At 38.2% G+C, this 6,000-nt stretch overlaps 1 protein-coding gene across 1 annotated transcript in view; it reads left to right on the top strand.

Annotated features, from left to right (window-relative positions):
- Nucleotides 1–285: 285 nt before the first annotated feature.
- LOC144023820 (FERM domain-containing protein 4B-like) overlaps nucleotides 286–6,000 on the top strand; it is a 251,722-nt gene continuing 246,007 nt past the window's right edge. Inside the window, exon 1 of the mRNA XM_077529709.1 lies at nucleotides 286–620. The gene's annotated coding sequence lies outside the window, so the exon portion shown is untranslated. The remainder of the gene's footprint in view (nucleotides 621–6,000) is intronic.

The raw sequence follows: 6,000 nt of genomic DNA, 5'->3' as shown, positions 1-6,000 counted from the left end.
TGGTTAAGAAAACTACTTTTTGTGTGTACAAATTAAATGTTGTTTGCAATTATGGCCCACATTTGTGGGAGTATTTTGTAGTATAGTATTATATAGAAAATCTTACTTCTGAAAGGAAACTCAATTCTTAAAACCCTGTTGGGTGCACTCATTTATGTTGGGGATTATGTATGGGGGAATAAATCATTTGAATTTTCGATGGAAAAAAAGGTGTGGGGGTGGTTACGTCACTTTATTTATTTATTCCCCCCCCCGTCCCCCCGCCCCAGTATAGGTCTACTCGATACTGTTGTCTTGTATACTCGCTATTTCAATTGAAGGTGGTCCCGCAGCAGAAAGCGCTCGTCTATTGGCCATCAAGCTGAATCAGGAAGAAGAGGAGGCGGGCAGTGCGAATTGATGATGGGACCGGCCGGCTCTCTGGAGTGAGCGCTATCGTTGTTATCTTTTGCCGGTTCTAACAGCCCGATCTACAGTACAATGAACTCCGCTCATTTGTTCATTCTCACAATATTGTACGCGTGGAGCTTGTTTGTAATCTGTGCCGGTCGGCCGGCTGACACCTCGTGAGCACAAACAATAACAAGCGGGAGCGGTCCGAGGACAACAAAAGACACAAGGTGAGAGACGTTTTCCCTCATAATATTATATCTAGGCATTTAGCTTCGGTTATAATAATTGTATGAAACAATATATGAGAGTATAATGAAGTGCCTCAATCTTGCGCACATCTGTTGACTTTTATCTCTATTGTTAGAAATGGGTGCTTTACAAAAGGTGTCAATTCTAAATTAAATACTCTTGGTAACTGTGTATCATTGATTGTGAGAGTTGTGTTGAACTGCCAGCTGGGAATTCTTGGCATGACAACGTCATTGCTTTACGCACTGACGGCAGCTTGTCAATTACGCTCAGGCGAATGGTGTAATGTAACATAAACAGCCAGAAAAGAGGCAAGTCAGAATATGAGTTTGTTTTTCTTTTTTAAACCGGCATCCAGGTTTTTCAGACTCCTCATGTCATGTCAGCTGGTTTGCACTGTGAATATCCTGTTCCCCTGGACAAAACAAACAATGGGCAGGCAGGGACGTGATATCCTGTATGTATGGGTCTCGCTCGTGTCACTTTAAATAAAACTATTGTGGGACAGAGGTGTTTACCAAGTTTGAGTGACAACTTCTCAACTCATAACATGCTATCCCCACCACTTTCATTTGTTATGACAAGGAGGCTTCTCTTGAGCACATCCCGTCCACAGGAGGTGTGAGGAACAAAGGCTTAGGCTTGTTTGTGTTTACTGAATGCAGTTTGTTCCTCCTGAAAGCAACATGTGTTTTCTCTGTGATACTTGCACACAGACTACAAATGCAGCGCAGCTTTGTGTCAACTTTAGTCTGGGATGTTCAGCTGATTTTAATGTGGTCAGCGCTTCCAATTCAATAAAGCTATTAACCCCTGGAATATTCCAGCACTGCTGTGAGGCCTGACACAGATACAGTATTTACCAATCAGGGCCCAATAACATCCTTGTCCATACTGTGCAGCCAGTGTTGGACAAGCTACTTGGAAAATGCAGCGAGTGACAACCGACAACCTGTTCAACATTAAATGTTTTGCTTAAATATACTAAAGTGTGTATGTAGCCAAGGGCTGTGTCATATAGTGAATATTAGGGGTGTTAAAAAAAAATCGATTCGGCGATATATCGCGATACTACATCGCGCGATTCTCGAATCGATTCAATAATCGGCAGAATCGATTTTTTTTTTTTTATTTTTTTTATTTTTTTTTATTTTTTAGGATTCACACCTTGAGCATGGAAGAATGTTATATGAACGGCACATTAAGCCTTAATATTTTTATTTTAATGCTGTTCAAACATGAAACAGATTACAACCTCTATAAGACTGAAATTTCAGATAAATAAATAATACATTTTCATATAAATCTTACACTCTACAAGCTTACTGATGAGTATTTTCTAAATATGAATGAAAAAAAATCGCAACAATCGACTTATAAATTCGTATCGGGATTAATCGGTATCGAATCGTGACCATTCGTATCGGGATTAATCGGTATCGAATCGAATCGTGACCTGTGAATCGTGATACAAATCGAATCGTCAGGTACTAGGCAATTCACACCCCTAGTGAATATACTGCTGACAATGGGACAGAATAGGTGCTGCCAATTACGTTTATCACCCCTATGATGTGCAGCAAGTCAGCATTTTCCTTTTCTTTCCCACACTTTTTGACTACATTCAAGTATATGCATGCTTAAGTGAGGGGTTTTGTCAGTTGGGTTACATGATACTGTTGTCAGGTCCATACATTTCAATGCATCAGCAAGAATACTGCTCTTGCCTGACTGGTTTTAACAGATGTCAGACCGATACCAGTACAGTATTCACTCTTTGAGAACTCAGTAGTTTTGATACATAAAATTACAAACAAAAAATTGTGAACAGAGTTTCTTTTTGAAGCTAATGATGATTCACAGATATGTCAAACTAGCCCAGTATAACAGCGACTTACTCAGTCAGATATTTTGTTTTCTCTCTCTCTCTCTTTTTTTTTTTTTTTTAAGTATTGGTATTGACACCCACCCTGAGTATACCTATGATCAGATATGGGCAAAGTACTGACATTCTGTACTTGAGTAAAAGTAGAATTACTTGCATAAAAATGACTTTGGTAAAAGTAAAAGTACTCATTCAAATAATTACCCAAATAAAAGTATTTTAAAAAAAAAGAAAAGAAAAGAAAAGTACAGGCTCTAAAATGTACTTCACGAGTAAAAGTAAAAAGTATTTTTACCGAATGTTTCCTCCTCGTGTAATATAATTTGAAGACAATTTGTCATGATCCTGCTCTCAGGGCTGTTTGTTTTTCTCCTCCCCAGTTGTGTGAGTGGGCGTTTCCTCCAGCACCACACCTGGAGTGCATTACCTAGACAATTAGTGGACTTGAAAAGGACTCCTGGCACAGCAGTCCGCTGTCGGATTATTCCTTGCTCACTGCTACTAGCGACAAGAATTCTCTGCACCCTTTTTGATTCATAGCAACGTTCATAGTCATACCCTTGTTAGATATTGTTCTTGTTTTTGTGTTTACATTTACGTGTGAGTATATCCACGGCATTTTCGGTTATAATTGATTGGTGGCATATTTGCTTGGTTCTATTTTTGTATTTAATCCTTTGCGTACTTTTTGCAAGCGTTTTCTGTTACTCTTGTGTACCTTGCCTTTTGCAAGTGTTTTTCGGTTCGTGTTTTCCTCCAGCCTTTGTGCTCGCAATTTTTGTTAATTATCCTGGTTGTGTTTGCCAGCGCTTTCTGTTAAAGTTTTCCACGAGTTCTCCTGTAAATAAATTTCTAAATTGTATTTTCCTTTCTGGGCCTGCCTTTTTTGGGATCCTCTTTCTGTCGACTGAGGTCGACCTGACAATTAAATTTAAAAGATCATCACTTAACAAACCCTTAAAATTGGCTAAATTGCCTCATGAAGCCTTTGCAATATTTTTTTTTACTCCTCTAGATGGTGTCCTTGGCTTAAAGATGCAATGGAAATTAAGTTTCCACAACCCACCTTAAATACACTTATAAATTATATGCTTAATGATGTCTACAGGAGGAAACTTGTATATATATTTTTTTTTAATTAAAGAATTATAACTGTAAGATGCCTCTGCCAAATCTAATATTGGGGTTTAAGTAACTAAGCAATAAAAGAAAAAGGGGGTCTTCAAAGCAGAACATACATCCACTTGTTAATTTTTTAAATTTATTTATTTATTTTTTACTTCTTAAAAAATATTGACCACCCCGCCACAAACGTGTCTAATCTGTATGTATACCGTATAGTTTATACAGTAGTGTCTACTCAGGCTATTGGCTAACCAGTCATATATTCAGATCACTCGGCCAAGCTAACGAAAGGGTAATGATTATTTAGCGTTACTGTACCTTACCTCGATAAGTTGTTTCAAATTGGATGGGGAATGCTTGCAGGCAGCGAGCTCGTGGACTTTAGGTTTACACAGGACACAATGCATTTGCCATGAATCGTTCTTTGAGCCGACCAAGGTGAACATTTCCCGCAGGTAAGGCCATGGGTGGGCAGACCGGGTAGCCAGTGGCTGGGGAGAGGGAAGTCTGGGTTTCCCCCCTAAAGCTGCTGCCCCCGCGACCCGACCTCGGATAAGCGGTCGAAGATGGATAGATGGATGAATGGCACTTCTTTAGGCCCAGCTTCCTAACAAGAGGCGGCTCTTTTGGCTCCTAAGTGTCCCTCAGTGTTTTTGTTGCTGCAAATTATTTTCTCCAAAAGTAAAATGAATTACTCATTTTAATAAACAAAAATGAAAATCACAATATTTTGAATGTGAATTAAGTCATATATTGTTTTTACAACATGTTCTATGCACCAACACTAAGTAAAACACGTTATTCTGGTTAATATTGTGTTTCTGGAATATGAATTAAGCAGCTCAAAATTGACCCGGGCAGTTGACTGAAAATGACGTCACAGTTGCTCAGAGCTTAGTTAGCGACCAATCTCACCTGTTTTCTGATTTTCGTTGTATGACGTTTGCAAGCTAAGGAAAAGAATACATATTTATAATTTCAAATTGACAGTGTAGAAAATGCAAAACATATACATTGTCAATTTTTGGTTTAGTTTGTAATGTGCAGTTTTCAGGAAAGAGGGAGGGCACACAGGCTGGTCTGTAGGCTACTTGGCTGCAAGCTGCAGATAGTTTTTTTTTTTTTTTTCGTGATCAGCAATGAAATGTCTCTTTTTAAGTTATGTGAATGTTCTTGGTGCTTGTAATCACGGTCAATGTGGTTCACACCTTAGGTTGTGTCAACAGGAATCCGTTCCTCATTTGCAGTGAGTTCAGCAGTGTGCAGACGCTTTTGCGCTTCCTTGTTTCATGTCTGCTTTGTCCTGTCAGACAGGACATCCTGAGTTAAACAAAGAGCCAACCAAACTCACGTATGATGACTCACTACCAACGTTTACTTGTAAACAAATATCTTACTCAGAGTCAATTGTAAGAGTTTTTTATAATGGTGGTTTGGTTTGATTTGAGAGACATGGCCCTTTTTAACATAGAAAATGTGTTCTATTTATTTTAGTTTCCACTACAAAACAGTTCTATCAGGCCTAATGTTGCTTCAACGGATTGTAGTGCCCCAGGGAGCCATTTTCTATATCATGGCCGCTGCATTCAAATAATCTGCTTGTGGATGCACTCCTCTCAAATTACAGAGCTCCAGACCACGTGTGATTTACAGCAGAATCTCAGGTGGAACACTTAAAGCACGTTTGTATTGTATTGTATTGTATTATTTTAGTAATTATTTATTAATCTGTCAATTTTTTTGCTGATTGATGCATGAATCAGATAAAAAAAAAAAAAAAAAAAAAATATATATATATATATATATATATATATATATTTTTTTTTTTTTATTATTATTATTTTTTCATCACCATTATTTCAAATTGTGTGACGTACCGACTGCTGTCGGTGAAAAAGTGGATCCCAGAAAATGTAGGCCCAGATAGGAAAATACAATTTAGATGAGGTTTATTCACAAACCCACCAAAATGCAAAACGCTGGCTCAGATGCCAGGAGAAAAAACAACATAAAGCGCGAGTACAATACTCGGAAAAGTTAATAACAAAAAACACTTGAAAAAGGCAAGGAGAAACAGGGGTTAACAAAAAAATACTTACAACGCAAGCTCGTTCTATCTAATTACAATAACACACACTACAATCTAACTATATCCAAAACAGAAAGCGCCGTGGCAGATACACGTGGAAAAATACTAACTTAGCAAATCAAAACAAGACTATACTAGAAACGCGAGACTAAGATTCAGGAAAAAGGTCTAGAAAACGTCTTGAGCAAGGGCTGCGTGTAAGAAATAATCCGACAATGATCTGTCGTGCCGGGAGTCCTCTTAAAGACCTCTTGATTGC

Source organism: Festucalex cinctus, chromosome 8 (assembly GCF_051991245.1).
Source record: "Festucalex cinctus isolate MCC-2025b chromosome 8, RoL_Fcin_1.0, whole genome shotgun sequence".
Taxonomy (NCBI): Eukaryota; Metazoa; Chordata; class Actinopteri; order Syngnathiformes; family Syngnathidae; genus Festucalex; species Festucalex cinctus.
This window is presented reverse-complemented; position numbering and strand designations above follow the sequence as displayed.